The sequence below is a fragment of the Nothobranchius furzeri genome, chromosome 10 (assembly GCF_043380555.1).
Source record: "Nothobranchius furzeri strain GRZ-AD chromosome 10, NfurGRZ-RIMD1, whole genome shotgun sequence".
In the NCBI taxonomy this organism is placed as follows: domain Eukaryota; kingdom Metazoa; phylum Chordata; class Actinopteri; order Cyprinodontiformes; family Nothobranchiidae; genus Nothobranchius; species Nothobranchius furzeri.
Genome location: NC_091750.1, coordinates 37622417 through 37639199, shown reverse-complemented (window position 1 = coordinate 37639199; position 16783 = coordinate 37622417). Strand labels below are relative to the sequence as shown.

General features: G+C 43.2%; 1 protein-coding gene across 3 annotated transcripts in view; it reads right to left on the bottom strand.

The window, feature by feature from the left end:
• Positions 1 to 15255, bottom strand: part of kank1a (KN motif and ankyrin repeat domains 1a) — a 40260-nt gene extending 25005 nt beyond the window's left edge. For 2 of the 3 annotated variants that reach the window (XM_015960283.3, XM_015960288.3), the window contains exon 1: positions 15105 to 15255. The gene's annotated coding sequence lies outside the window, so the exon portion shown is untranslated. Of the gene's footprint in view, positions 1 to 7233; positions 7323 to 15104 lie in introns of those variants that run through there. The other variant, XM_054730380.2, reaches the window with a different exon arrangement.
• Between the last annotated feature and the right edge of the window lie 1528 nt (positions 15256 to 16783).

The window sequence follows — 16783 nt, the reverse complement described above, 5'->3', positions numbered from 1 at the left end:
TGTGTTGACAGTGAGGGGCTGAGGGAGCGGCGGGAGGGGTCGTCTTGCTGCTGGGAGTTATCCCGATGGACAAAAGCAGCAACATTCCTGTGGAAACACTGTGGCATTATGACGGCGCTCCGCTCACAGCGAGGAGCTCCACTTCCACCAAAACAAGGGATTAACTCCCAAAGTGTTCTGGGAATTTTTGCCATCAACTGTTGGGAAGGATTCACGAGGAAAGCCATTTTTATGTCCAACTTTGTTTTCATCAAATCAACTTTATTTATATAGCACTTTTCATACAAAAAATGCAACTCAAAGTGCTTTACAGATTAAAATGGCCCCATAGATCCCACATTCCCATCCCAGCCCCCCTCCCCAAGTATAAAACAATTAAAAATTACAGTTCCCCTCCCGCACCCAACTTCCAAAGTGGACATACAATCACCCGCACACTCGTCCATGCACACACACACACACACGCAGACACACACTCTCGTGAACACCAGAGGAAACAATAGGCTGAGTTCAGATGGGTCAGGTAATGAACGACACATCATCAGCGGAGCCATCTGCCCTGGCAGCAACAGATCCACGGCAGCAGCCAAGACACCGGCCCATGACGCCCAGTGGCATAGGGCAGAAACCCCCACCAGTGCCCGGGCACTACCCGAGGAGCGCCCTGGCCGCCGCCGCCCCTGACCACCGGCCCCAGGGCAGAGGGCTCCGCAGAGGAAACACTGGAGGATTTAAGATATATAACATATAAAATAATAAAAGCTAATAATGATAAAAAGTAACTGATAAAAAGTGATTATAAAGATAGTAAAAGAAAACATAATCATGTAAAAACACTAAGATGTAGATAAAATGATAAAAATAATAAAAGAGATAAATATGTAATTATAGATAAATAGTGATCAGTTAATAGCTAAGCTAAAAAGGTGGGTCTTGAGCCTATTCTTAAAAGCCTGGACGTTCCCTTCAGCCCTGAGGTCCTCCGGCAGCCCGTTCCAAAGGCGAGGGCCGTAATACTTGAAGGACGCCTCGCCGTGGGTGTGAGTCTTAACTTTAGGGATAACTGGGAGACGGCTGCCAGAGGAGTGCAGAGACCGCGAGGGTTTATATAGTAAAAGCATTTCTGAAAGATAAGAAGGCCCAAGACCATTAAGACCCTTAAAAACCATTAAAAGAACCTTAAAATCAATCCTGAAACAATCATTCCACATTTAGTTGGAGGAACATGAGGGAAAAACACCATCTATCGTTTTATTTCCGATGTTTATTTTTTAAACTGAATTCTATTCCGTGAAGACCGTTTTGGTCTAAAATAAACTGAAGTGATGAAGAGTTTGTCTCGCTGCATGAGAAACCGAGCACTAAAAAAAGTAAAAGGTGGAACTCTGGAAGTGAGGAAGGGAGCATCTGGATCGTTTACGGGGGAGCACCTGACAGGAAGTTCCACCGGCCTGCTGAGATGGCGACCATTTAAATCCCAACAGAGATGTCTGACTATGACCGGTGTTGTGCCAAAAAGAGTTTCTCCTCCTCCCGAGCGAGTCTCGGTGGAACTCTCTCCTCTCTGCTGCTGTAACTGGGTGAATCGAGTCAGATTAATGCTCAAACACGTTTGTCTGTCCCAGATTGCAGCAGCATTTTCCCTCTATGGAAATTTCCCGATGCACAAATAATTCCAATTACTTTACATTTGTTTGGGGAGAGGAAGAACCAAGAAGCAAGAGTTTAATTTTCCTGAAATTCCCGACAGTCCACGTGTGATTATACTGAAACCACTCCTGTAGTGGAAAAATCCTACAACAGTCTGGAAAGTTTCAGACTTCCTGTAATAAAAGTTTCAGACTTCCTGTAATAAAAGATGACGAAAGAACTGCTTCACCATCCCCTGCTAACATATCACCTAAACAAAACAGTAGGGATGGACAATATATCGGCATCAATATTGGTATCGGCCGACGTTAGTCATTTTTTAACATACTGGTAACGGTCCAATAAATAAAAACCAGGCCGATATTAACAACCGATATTTTTTTCCATCTCTCTCCATTTGTTTGCCTGTTTCAGAGGGTGAGGGGGTGATGGGTAATTGTTAAGTCATGTGAACAATGAATGAAACCATCTCAGAACCGTAAATGTGTGTGTTGTGTGCACAAAAATATCGTAAATTCAGCTTTAATCATTTTCTTTCTATACAAAAATCTGCTGATTTTAGAAGCATTGATGTCAGTATCACCAAATATAGGTTATCGGCCATAACAGTGATCTTAACGTCGGATATCGGTATCGGCCCAAAAATGTCATATCGGTGCATCACTACAAAACAGTTTTGTTACCTTTTACATTAAAAATAAAGGTGATCGGAATTGGCCAAAGCAGCCAAGCCGAAACTCAAAAATCAGCTTTGTTCCGATTTTGTGAATGCACCTTTGCAAAGCATCAATAAAATAATCCGGCTTTGTCCACATCATCACGAGGAGCTAATCCTAGCATTAACTGTCTTTCATGTGGACGGTTTTCCTTCTAAAAATCTGATTATTCCAGTTAATCAGGAACTGGAAACAACGATAATCTACTTTTTCTGTTGAGTTTGTATTTTCATTTCAGAGTGGAGTCAGAAAACCGTATCGGTCCTTGAAACCAGACTCGGTGCATTTCTAATTTCCAGTCTTCACTTAGCCGCTACGTTAAATAGTTTAAATACTGTTTTTCACGATGGGCTTAGAAATGTAAACGGACATATTTGCTTTAATAATCAATAAGAGCTTGAGGGTAAAGGAGTCCTCCAGCAGGGATCTGGGTCTGGTGACCTGGTACTATTGTGTTAATGAGCTTCTGTAGAATGGAGGCAGCTCCATCCACAAGCAAATATTGACTGGAGTGGCGGCCGGCACTCGGCTATTATCTCGGTTTCGCTGGAGGGTTGGGAACACTCAGCGTCTGCTGATGCTGGTGGCAGATGTCCCTGAATATGCTAAACATGTTAGACGAGACAGGACAGGAGGGACAGCAAAAAGGGACGGACAAAGGTGTCCAGCATTAGAGCCGTGGTCAGAAAGTGGAAAATATTCCTTTAACAGGAAGGAGACGCACCGATGTGGTATGGAGGGTCGATACCAGTTTAGAATGTGATTTTTTTTTCTCATTACAGTAAAAGCTGGAAATAAAACTTATTGTTTTCATGTACAAAATAACTACAAATTAAAAACAGATTTGCAGGTTAAAGAAACCCAGATTAAGACAATGTCACAGATTAACCGATTTAAACCAGTTTTTTTAATTAGGAATAAGTGTGTGGTTTTAATGACTCTTCAATAAATTAAAAAAAACATTCAACACCAAAACAGTGAATCTGACAGAGTGAAGCTTTTTCTCTGTTTGCTAAAGTGGATTAGATGAGGCGGCCATCTTTAATTGGGTCGAGTGAATAAACAATAATCCAATAATTACTTTGAGAAAAGTGTTAAAATCCATCTAGGAGATACATTGCTACCAGTTCGATAAAACGGGCAAAAACATTTTGGGAGTAAAAAACAGTCTGATCGGTAAAACACGTGAAGGATTAAAATAATCTGAAGTTTAACACGGAAGTTTTGATGCCACCTTGTTATCTACCGTAATTTCCGGACTTTAGAGCGCACCTCAATATAAGCCGCACCGGGCTAAAAGCCGCAGATATCTACTGAATAGAAAACGTAGTTTAACTGAACGTAGCTGAACTGATCAGTATCAAACAAAACAGAAAAGTTATTGATTAGTTTATTCATCGTCCTCCTGCGCACTGAAACCACGGAAGTCATCATCTTCTTCAGAGTCGGAGTTGAACAGCCTCAGAAGAGCTTCGTCACACACCTTTTCTGTGGCCATGTCGGTGTCGCTCTCCGTGTTGCTGTCATCATCCCGGCGTGAAGCTGGGAAAACAAGCAGCGCCGTTTTACTGTGAAAAAATTCCTCCTGGGCGCTTTCTGTAGCGCTCCTTTAACCATTCCTTCATTAGACTTTCCAGCATCCATCCTTTCTGGTTGACTAAAGCCGCACCTCATTATAAGCCGCATGGTTCAAAGCGTGGGAAAAAAGTAGCGGCTTATAGTCCGGAAAATACGGTAAATGCTTTCAAACCCTGGGGTGGGCCAGAGGACCTGTGGACATGGTCACCATGGCGATGTGTCTTTGTGCTGCATTGAAACTGAAACGCGAGAGGACTTCAGGTCATTAATGGAGTCACAGCGTTAAAAGTCCAACAACAGGTTCAGATTAAACCCTTAATCGTCCCGTGCTCCCTGCACCCCCACCCGGAGCACGAACGTTTCCTCTACGGAGCTAATGTGGCGTGGAGAACAGCAGCCTCTCCACGTGGTTTGCAGACAGCAGCAATTTTATGAACACAGAAGCTTTTTCCAGCCGATAAGATCGCTGGTGTTGCCGGGGAGTTGATCTGCTCTGTAAACAAAACTCTTCTGACCGCAAGAGGAAATCATTTCCTGCTGCAGTTTCACAGTTTACTGAGAAACGCCCGGATTGCTTCGGGAAAGCGCTCCGACACAAACCAGAGGCATGTGGCCACAGAAGACCTGCCGGGTTCGAACCTCAAAACCCAGAATATTCCAGAAAATGGGACATTAAATTTGTTTTTGTACTTCACATGAAATTAATCTGGCAAAAGCGACCCGACCCACAGATTTAACAGTTTATTAGTCACTATGAAAGCACAACTAGCTTCAGGATTATTCATTTAGGTTCTTCCAATCTGTGATTTTATTGTGGAATTCATGATAAAATCATAGATAATTTAATCCTAATAAAAATGATGCCATGATTATTGTGAAAACCTGCATCAGTTATAGATTTTATCACCACATCGTTAAAGCGATGTGAAAAATAAAAACGCACCGATTCAGATTTTCAGGGCAGACCGATTTCTGATTTTTGCACAGCTCTGGCCTGCCGACAGACTTCCTCATCATCAGCTTTAATTTTATAGCACTTTTAATAATAAAGATGATACACTAAAGTGCTAAGCATTATAAATTACAAACGGCAACTTCAGACAAAAAAATATAATCAGAATATCAAGAATTTCTGAAAAAAAAAAGACTATAAAATTCTATATTCATCACAGAATAAACCGAAACTACTGAAAATTGGCCGATTCCAGGGTTTGTTTACATTTGCTTATTTCTATCTGCAGTATTTTTATTTACTTCCTGAAAACACAAACAAATTCACTAGCTGCTGAATAATAAACGAACAAGTATGAGACGGGTTAATTATAGTCAGCAGTAGGGATGTAAGAAAATGTTGATTAAGGCAATATATCGTGATATTTTCCCCAGCGATATTATATCGATATTCAAAAGCTGTGTATCGAAAATATCGATATCACAATATATCGTGATATTTTTGTCTTGCAAAAATGTATTGATATTCAAAAGTCGTGTATCTAATTTTTGGAAGATCTTACATGGAAACATTTGTGTATTTTCTTTTCTTGTGGTGCAATTCAAACGCTGACCACTAGTTGCCAGCAGTGTGCAATGGGTTTTGTTTCTACCATTGAAATGCAAATCCCTCTGTTACGGTTAAACATGTTAAGTATCGTTTGGACTGTTTATTGAATTTTCCTATAATAAATGTAGTCAAAAAAATCGCCTTAATGGTATGACTGAATGTATCGCAATATATCGTGATATATTGTATCGTCTCCCCTGTATCGTAATGCATATTGTATTGCCAGAATTTCACCAATACACATCCCTAGTCAGCAGGATAAAAACCTACTGCTGTGAGTAGGCCTGTAGCGACGCCTCGATGACGTAGATGAATCGATTCTAAAAAACAGTCGACGCCAAACCCGGAAGTCGACGCACCACGTGACCAAAACAGAGCAGCACGGAGAACAAAACGACTCAGCAGCAATGTCTCAGGTACCCCGGCGCCCTACCTCAAAGGTGTGGGAATATTTTAAACGGAGCACAAAACGTGAAAGTGCCGTTATTTGCAGTCTTTGCACCATGGAATTAGCTTATCACACCAGCACAACGTCCACGTGGGAGCATCTGAAGCGGAGGCATCCTATTAACCGGGATTAAATAATTGTTACCCGTGACTCCCCCGAACAGAAGTAACATTATATCATATTGTTAATGTTTGCTAAATTGATTGCATGTTTCTGTAACATATGTGTGAGCTCTGCGCACTTCGGTAGGGCGTGTTTGGTTTGGCTAAACACAGCTGTATTTAGCTAACGTTAATTAGCGATAGCATATAATGCTGGCCCAAACGGCTAACTAGGTAATTGCTGCTAGGCAATGACAAAATGTATTGTTGTACAAAACATGACTTAACATTACAAAATTAGCCACACCAGCATTCTCAAATGACTTAATCATTGCACAGCACTGCAACAAGGCTAAGAGCAGATTTAAAATGCTCTATATTCATAGCTGTTGTTCTGATACGCTCCAAATATGATATATTGATATATTTTGGTATTAATCAATTGTACAGCAAAAAATATTTTGGTTTTAATCAATTGTACAGCAAAAAATATAAGATTAATCATTTAATTAGTCATTACAATAGCAGACTATTCGATAAAATAATCGCCAGAATAATCGTTTTGAAAATAATCGTTTACCTACAGCCCTAGTGAGCAGTAACTGCGTTAGTTTTGTGTTTTTAAGATCAACGAAAATCAAAATGTTTTTTTTTTCTGTTATAAAATTAACTGGTTTCAGTTTGAGGCTCTTATCTTGAAAAGATTTTAAAGGAAGTTTGGTCTCAGTTCACTCTAAGAAAGGAGGAAAAGATGGTTGAACAACATGAAAAACACTTCTAACCCTCCAGCATTAAGTGAACGTCAAAGGAATTTGACCAGCAACCCATAAGTACAACAAATAAAACCAGAGCAGGCTGAAGAGAAACGGTGTTCAGTAGCAAGGAGGTTTTAAAATACAACACTGTTAAAATCTCACCAATTATCTTGATAAATTGTGAATATTCAAGACTAATATAGGTTTTAAAAACGGCTCACTGCTGATGTTCGTCTTCTAAAACTTCTAAAAATCACAAAAGCAGAAGAACTTTAAGTTATTTGTGGAGAAACCAGCTGAGAATGGAAAATGCTTTTGATCTAATCCAGATTAAACAAGTTTAACGAGGTCCAGATTTCTAACTAAGCTGGTAAATTCTCCATCCGAGGCTTTCTAAAGCAAAAAGTAGATGAATCAATTAAACCTGCAGGTGAAAACCGGACCGATTCCTCGGATTTGCAGCTGGATTTCACAGGAAGTTGGTTTTCCCTCAGTCACCCTGTTCAGAATCATCTAAACAGATAAGAGGCGACAAATTAAATTAAAACTAAATAATCCAACAGATTTAAACACAAATCCAACTCACCTCCAAAGTTCTCCTGTGAGTTTAACTCAACAGAACCAGCAGGATTTAGGCGAGGTATTAACACGGAGACGTCACCCCCGACACAGCACAGCTTCGACCAATCACCACACACACACACACACACACACACCCACACACACACACGGTAACCTGACAATACCAGCCTGCTGGTAACACGAGCAGCTGCTGACTACGGGCCGCGGCTCAGAAGCAGCTACAGAAAACAAACAGCTTTGTTTGAGACGAGGAAAATAAAACCTTTAAATACGTTTAAAAGGTAAAATCAGATCAAACCTCATTAGAAATAAAAACAAATGCTGCCTTCTTAATAATCAACCCCAGCCCCACCTCCCGGTTGGACCCTGAACACACCACCCGTCTGTGGAGTTCTGACAGATCCGAGTTCTTGTGGAATGTTTAAACCGTCCGAGCACGCCTGCATACCTGACAGATCATCACCGGAGCTCTCCTTCACCGTCCTCCTCGATCTGTTATAGTTTCTTATTTGTTGTGTGGTTTTGAAGGCAGACACCAATTTTACTATTGAAGCTCAGATAAGTTATTTTCCTGCATAAATTCATCCATCCATTTTCTTCCACTTATGCGGGGCAGCAGCCGAAGTCAAGAGGCCCAGAATTCCCTCACCCCAGCCATTTGGGCCAGCTCTTCCGGGGAATCCCAAGGCGTTCCCTGGCCAGGTGGAAGACATAGTCCCTCCACCGTGTCCTGGGTCTACCTTTAGGTCTCCTCCCGGTTGGACGTGCCCGGACAACCTCACCGGGGAGGCGTCCAGGAGGCATCCTGACCAGATGCCCCAGCCACCTCAACTGGCTCCTCTCAACGTGGAGGAGCAGCGGATCTACTCTGCGCCCCTCCCAGGTGACCGAGCTTCTCACCCTATCTCTAAGGAAGAGCCCAGACACCCTGCGGAGAAAACTCATTCTGGCCGCTTGTATCCGTGATCTCTTTCTTTCGGTCACTACCCAAAGCTCATGACCATAGGTGAGGGTAGGAAAGTAGATCGACCGGTAAATCGAGAGCTTTGTCTTCTGGCTCAGCTCTCTTCACCACGACAGACCGGTACAACGCCCGCATCACTGCAGACGCAGCACCAATCCACCTATCGATCTTGTGTCTTTCCCTCACTCGTGAACAAGACCCCAAGGTACGGACGGATCTCATCCACCCCCAGAGCCTTGCCACCAAGGAGCTTTTTGACAACCTCAGTGATCTCAGCACCAGAGATTGGAGAGCCCAACTTAAAGTCCCCAGAATCTGCTTCCTCACTGGAAGACGTGCCGGTGGGATTGAGGAAGCCTTCTGCCCACCGATGGTAAAATGGCCTGTATTTGATATAGCGTCTTCTAGAGTCATGGAACCCCCCAAGGCGCTTTACAACACAATCATTCATTTACACATTCACACACTGGTGGGGATGAGCTACAATGTAGCCACAGCTGCCCTGGGGTGCACTGACGCCACCGGTCCCTCCGACCATCACCAGCAGGCAACGTGGGTTAAGTGTCTTGCCCAAGGACACAACGACAAGACTGAGCGGGGCTCGAACCTGCAAACTTCCGATTACGGGGCGAGCACTTAACTCCTGTGCCACCGTCTCCTGTGCCACCGATCCACAACGGCCCTGCATAGAGCTATAATTAATAACGTGGTACAACAAACTACCACGTTATTTCTTTGCACAGTTTTTGGGTTTGAGGGCCGATACCAATTTCCGGTTGTTAGGGAGCTCTGACCTGCTGAAACAGACTAAGCCATTAATGTAAAAGCAAGGTCTAGCTCAGAAATATCACCATGTTCTGGTAATTAAAGGTCAAACAGGTTCTGGTTTTAGGAAACAGCAAGATGACGTTTTTAAGTCAGTATCTGACAAAGTTATTGTCTCATCTGGTTTTAGTTTGATTTGAACAGATTTTATGATTGGCTTTTTATTTTAGAGATGTGTCGATTAAGGTTTGGAGAGTCTACAATTTCTTATTGTGCAGCGTTGATCTGCTGATTCCAATTATAGCCAATTTTCTTACAAATATTAATGTAAAAATAAGCGGCAACTCAAAACTATCAGAATGTTGTGGTAAACAAAGTCCAAACGGGTCCTGATTTTAGGAACAAGCAATTAGATTTTTTTTTAATCAGTATCAGACACATAGCCTAGTGAACTAGACCAAATTCTTGCTTTGCGAAGTTTGGTCTGGGAACGCTCCACTGGAACCTCTGCAGCCCTAACAGCATTCTGGCTGGCCAATCACAGCTCTCTAGAGGGGATTCAAACACATAAAGAGCTGTGATTGGTCCAATAATGGTGGGCCAATCATAGTGCTCTATCTGCTTAGTGAACAAATCACAGAGCTTTATCCGCTTTGTGGGCCAATCAGGGCACTCTATATGCCTGGTGGGTGGGATGATGCAACAGGGTGAAACAAGAGTATGTCACATTCATTGTCCATTAGCATGCGGAGATCATTTTAAAGACAACGGTAGAACCCGCCCCACAACCGAGAGCCGTCAATGGAGCGTGGCCAGACTAAATAATACATTTATTTAGTCTGGCTTGCCAGGCTATCAGACAGATGTCTCTTTTTGATTTTAATTTCATTTTAACAGATTTTGTTGGTAATTTTGGTTTATTGCTGTAGAGACGCATTCAGGGTATCTGCAGGTTTAAGGGAGCCAAATTTAAGACTTTAAGACCTTTTTAAGGCCATTTTGACCAAATTTACACCATTTTTAAAATTAAATTTAAGATATGATTTCCAGCTATTGCCTGGAACCGGTGCTAACCACATTGCGAACGTGGGATTAGCCATCCAGTTACCATTAAACTTGCACTTCCCAAAGGCGCAAGCCCCTACTAGCTTAACCAGCTAATGTACTCATCTAAAAATAGCCCCCTTTCACAATCAGCTGCATGTGTACGGTTCCATTTATGTCAACATCGTACACAAAAAACGAACACTAACTAGAAGTTCACGAAAACTTTATAGAAATAAGAGAATCTTGTTTATTGGTCTTTGGTCATTTAAGACCTTTGGTAACTTTAAGGATTATTCGTCATTTTTAAGGATTTTTAGGGTCTTAAATTTGGAAAAGCTAATTGAAGACCTTTTAAGGACCCGCGGATAGATACCCTGTGCATTCGTGGAGGTTTCTGGGTTTGAAATTGGCTCATAATTCTTTTACAGCAAAGACCTGACAATGCAGATTTAGTCTAAGAAATGCTACTTAACAGAAAACAGTTTGTCTTGTAATCAGTGTTAAAACAAACTTAATGAGCTCCGTGACGTTTTTCTGTTTGGCCAAAGCGTTCTCGCCGCCACCCCCATTATGATCTAAACATCAAAACAACCCTCTACAGCACGTCTCATCAGGCCTTTTCTTCAGAACATCGTTCCAGCGTGTAATCGGCTTTATTCACCAGATCGGTCCCATTAACTCCACTCCTCCAAATGGAGCCAGAGAGTCAGTGGATGAAGTCGTTTTAAACTAAAAGTTTTTTTTTTTTCAGAGGGAAATCTTAACAAGGAGAAATTATGACTCAGCATTAACATGTCAAACATCAGTGACCCTGATGATCATCTCTCAGATTAAAGATGAGGGCTGAGAGGAAGAAATGAAGAAAAGGATCAACATACCAGGAAACAAAACATCTTTGTGGAACACACTTTGGAGGTTTAATCAGGGTTAATCCCAGCAGCAGAGAGCAATTCCCTTCATCCATTCATGTTCACCACAACACGCTTCCCCCTCACACAAGCTGCAGCATGGAGGAACCACTCACAGAACTCCAGCAGCAGATCCTCCATCAGTAGGAACATTCAGATGTTCATGTTCAGCTTTTTGTTGTTTCTAGGCTTTGCTCAATTAGCCCCAAAACAAACAAACAAACATACAGGCAGGACGTTACCCGTTATACCCAATCAAGACTAAACACTGCTGTTCAGGTCCACGACCAACTCAGCAGGAGTGGTTCTGTCCGAGGTGCGTGACTGACCACACTTGGACAGCTTAGTTCTTCTGCGGCCAACACCTCTGAGCTGGTGGAGCTTCAACAGCTCCTGGTGGAAAAATGGGATGGTGATCATTATGAAGGGGAGGAGCCAAGATGAAGCACAGCATGATGAGGAGGAGCCAAGATGGCGACCAGCATGACAAAGAGAAGCCATAATGGTGGCCAGAATGAGCGGGAGGAGTCTAAATGGTGACCAGCGTGAGGGGGAGGAGCCTAAATGGTGACCAGCGTGAGCAGGAGGAGCCTAAATGGTGATCAGCATGAGCAGGAGGAGCCTAAATGGTGACCAGCGTGAGGGGGAGGAGCCAAAATGGTGACCAGCATGAGGGGGAGGAGCCAAAATGGTGACCAGCATGACGAGGAGGAGCCAAACTGGTGACCAGCATGAGGGGGAGGAGCCAAAATGGTGGCCAGCATGAGGGGGAGGAGCCAAAAGGGTGACCAGCATGAGGGGGAGGAGCCAATGTGATAATAAACATAAGGAGGAGGAGCCTAGCTACAGACAGTTTTACATGCATAAAAAGTAAAAATAGAAAATACTTTTTATTCCCTAATTAAATAAAAAAGTTCCCTCTAATCCAGTAAGAGAAGAGCATCACCAGGAAGATATCAGCGGGTATTACAGGACATCTGAGATGCTGCGGATTCCTGGTTGAGTTCCATCTCCTAGCGAAGGCGGCTCATCAGACCTTCTAAAACTAGAAGCATCAGAGAAATAATCTACCAAACACCAACTTTCTAACTTTTTGTGTTAGTTTTCTGCCCAAACACTCCACGCTTCATTAGTGTAATCCGTTAAAAGACTCCGAGCTCCAGCTCCAGCTCTGAACTTGAGCAGTTTGATCAGCAGCGGCAGCCATTTTTAATGCGACTGTAAAAATCAGCTGCGGACGAGCCTCCGGACGCGAGTTTGAGGGTTTCATAAAAATCTGCCAGGAAGGGAGAGGCTGTACTAAATCTAAAATCTGACCTTTAACTAAAAAACTTGTCCAGAATTCCTGATCCAGACATCAGACCATCTCCAGGGTCAGATTCCGCAGCACAAAAAAACGACTTAAGTTCTCTAAGCATTTCTGCCAAAGCTTTGATCACTCTCTAATGACTTCCTCTCAAATTTGCCAACAATGTGGAGCTGAGCTGAGCTGGCAGCTTTCCCGGGTTCCTGGAAATCCGTCGCTCCCGGAGACTCCGCTTCTCGTTTAGAAAAACCTGCAGGAGCTCTGGATGAGCCGACACATCTGGCTCCTGCAGAGGAGCTGGATGCTGTAATAACAGGGCAGCCCCTCAGACTCCTGTAGGTCTTCACCCACACTCCAGACCCAGGCAGCTGCATCCACCCCCCCACCACCCAGTCAAACCAGTGAGAGTGGTCTGGTGCAGAAAGACTAAATATGAACACAGAAGAAGGAAGTTTCAGGTTACGTAGAAGAATCAGGCTAGGCAGAAAAATGTGCACAGATGTTCCTCCAGAACCAAAATTAGAACATCAGACACCCCCCCCCCCCCCCCCCCCCATGTAAAATTACAGAGACCAGGAATCCAAGATGCTCAAAAACTGAACATCCACAACCACAGGGTCAGAACCAGAACTAAGGAGAGGATGCCGACACATCTGGACCCAAACAGGAGTCTAATTACAGGGAGGGGGTGGGGTGGGGGTCACATCAGAGGCAAAAGACCTGCTTTGATGTTGAGGACAGGAGGTTGTCTCGCTGAGGTGAGAACTGACCAACCATAAGCTCACAGAGACCCGGTACTGGGCGGTGGAGCCACCGGACCCACTTATGTTGGTAGAAGCAGAACCAGGGAGGTGGTATGAGAACCCAAACGGGTCTCCAAGCCGTAGTTCAGAGGCAACACCAGCTTCTGGTCCATATCTGACTTCAGGATCAGAATTCTGTTTCATCATCATTAACATGCACCGATTCTGGATCTGAGGGCCGATACTGGTGTCAGACTCTTGTACCTCTGACCTGCTGGTTCAAATTTATCTCATGGAACTTTTTTTATTTCACCTTAATTTAATTTTCCACACATAAGACCCTTTATCGCTACCATAAATTAGCATTTAGCCAGGGAGCTCAGGGACGGCAATAAAAATTTCACTTTCTCAGTTGCAGATCATATTTTCCATATGAGGATTTTTTAAAGCATGTCATTTTGACAAAGGAAAAAATATATGGCAGTATATATAGTAATCTCACATGCTTCAGATTATATCGCAATATAGATTTGAGGCCATATCGCCCAGCCCTAATCACACAACACGTGATCAGGAAGCAGAAAATCCATGCGTTAGGAGATCGTTTTGGGCCGCTGCTGTAAAAAAAAAAAAAAAAGTGAGGCGTGAACCGGAAAAGCTTCCGCCGATCACGATTCAACAACGGATTATGAAAGAACGGATAACGCTCGAAACACGCGGATTCTTCCTGACGTATGAGGTGAGCTCCGCTTTGTTTTGGTTGTTTTGGCGTCGACATCATCCTAGCGCGCAACGCTCTGTGACTCTTAAAAAAAACTGTAAAAACGGTGAGAAACGCTGGCAGCGACGGGCTTTACCGATCGGGAAACGGCTGGCAGCGAACGAGTTCATGTACTGACCTGTATCGGAATGTTTACTATGTGAAGGTCCTTGAGACGACTCGTCGTGATTTGGCGCTTTATGAATAAACTTGAATTGAATTAATTATTATTCTTTTGAGATAAATCAGTACTGGTCAAAAAAACTATGAGCAGGTCTGAGCTGTACATAACTGGTCATCGGTATCAGCACACTAGCAGAATCGGTGCATCTTTATTAAAAGTGTTTGCAACGTAATGAAAAAACACTTCATTTACAAAATCAAACCGTGGATGAAGACCAAACGGGGTGTGTGTGTGTGTGTGCGTGTGTGTGTGTTGGTTGGGTGGAGACGTGGGTGAAGGTACGAGCCAAAAGGGCCACGAGTGAAGCTGAAGAATCCCATCAGACGGGTTCTACAAAGCTCATATTCTTCTGTGATTATCGGAGAGGGAAGTGGAAAAGCCTGTGGGACAGCAGAAGATGAGGAGGCCCCTGGGTGACCCCGGTCCTTCAGCAGCACAATAGGGACCACCATCCTGGTCTGAAGCCACGTCCAAAAGCCTCGGCAGAACCACTCAGCAGCAGCAGGTGGGTTAGGCACCAGACAGGACCAACAGGAGTTCTGGTCCTGATCCGTCTCATTAGAGAGGCTTTGTTAAAGGACAGTGGGAGGAGGAAGAGGAGGCAATGAAAGGAGAAAGAAATGTGTGGAGGTGAGGCAGTTTGGTGGGAATAAAATCCAGTGGATTATCCACCGTTTGCTCCTATATTAACGTGGGAATGGAAAGAAAATCACATTTTTGAGGATAAAACTGTTTGGTCCTTCGGGGGTCAAAGGTCAACCCGTTCAGCTGTTTTAGGAACTTTTTTTTATTTTTTTAATATAAAAAACGAGTTTAACTGTTCAACAACAAACACCATCTGACTTTAACCATAATCCAGATTAACCAGCAGCGTTTCATGGGATTGTCTGGTCTGGTCTGGTCCGACCTGGCTGGTTCGGGCTGCAGGACCACATGACCGGAATACGTGCAGAACTTTAACTAACCGGACCAAGCCGGAAACCCAAAGATTTGTAAATAAAACAATAAAACGTAAAGAGCGGAAAGTTGTACTCACCGTCGCCAACTATCACCGGGTCCGGGATCCGGACCTCCTCTCGGGCTTCTCCACGGTCCCGCTTCCCGAGCCAGAGCCAGAACCAGAGCCGGTAAAACCAGAACCGGGTTGGACTTTTCAGTTTCCGTGGTTCGGTTCCGAAGCGAACAATTAGCAGCACGCGCTGCGGCGGCGTCTTTGTACTGATCCGCTCCTGCTCAGAGGCGAGTTGGCGCATGCGCACTGGTTGCTTCGCGCTTCAATGAAGGTCAGCCAGTCAGGAACTCAGGTGTGGTTTACCTGCGCAGCTCGGCCTACTTTTCCATCCTGGGCCTTAAAGAACCGGCCCAAAGGACCCGGATGTTTACCCTCTGCAGCTGCTGGATAGTTTATCATGCTCCCGACAACAGAATTATTATTAGAATAGAATAGAATAGAATAGACTTTATTAGTCCCACAGTGGGGAAATGCACTTGCTACAGTTAGAGAAAAGGAAGGAAAAAATTATTATTATTATTGTTATTATTATTATTATTATTATTATTATTATTACCACAATAAAATGGTATGAAGTGTGTCTTCCGCTGAAGAATAGACCTCTCAACATTACTTTTCTTTCGGACGCATTAATTGCAGTTTAAATGGCAACGAACTAAAGCTAAGTGTCTTTTTACATTTTTATTATTTGAAATTTTAAATATTCGGTTTATTCATAAAATGACTCAAAAAAGTTGGGTTTTTTTCATAGAAAAAAAGAAACTACCGTGTTTTTAAATACGAAACAGTTTATAAATAAAGGTAAAATAAAAAAACAAACAACAGGATGTATGGGTCTACTGGCTGGAGCTGGAGCGCCATCTAGTGTTGGTTTGTTTTACAGTTTTTCTCCATTGGTTTGGCTCCTTTCTTGAAAGAAATTACATTCTCAAAACAACATGGACAAACCTCCAAACCTCTTGGCAAATGTTCACAAATGGCTAATGCCTTAGTACATGTCTCAATTGTCTCAGTGCATCTTTGCAAATGATTAAGTACATGTAGCCTACAGTTCAATCAATCAAAGCTTTATTTATAAAGCTTTGTTATACAGTTATACAGTTAGCCCACATTTAGCACATTTTCCAAATGAATAGATCTCGTAGATCTAAACAGATTAGTTGATTCTCACTCTAATGATCATTCTCTCCAAAACATGTCAGCATGATTTCATTGTATAAGTACTCGCATGCACAACTGTCAGAATTCAAGAACATAACACCAAGAATACCATATATGAATTTCTTTGAATATGTGATACATTGATGACAGTCATCGACAGTCAGGTGAACGGGGAGTGTCACACACGGGTGTTTTCCATGATCGTGTGCTGCCAAACACAGATATATAGAGCTTGACCCACGACCACTGAATACGTCCTTGTTGTTTGATTTAGTGTTCATACAATTGACTGTATTACTGTAATGTACATTTTATTTTTACATATGTATGAAACTCTCCTCCTTGAACCGTCACCTTATCGTGGTGGAGGAGTTTGAGTGCCCTAATGATCCTAGGAGCTATGTTGCCTGGGGCACTTAGTGCCCCTGGTAGGGTCTCCCATGGCAAATTGGTCTTAGGTGAAGGGTGAGACAAAGAACGGTTCGAAGGATCTTTCATGGCGGTGAAAACGAAGAGTCGGAGTACCCGGCCCGGAGGGTTAC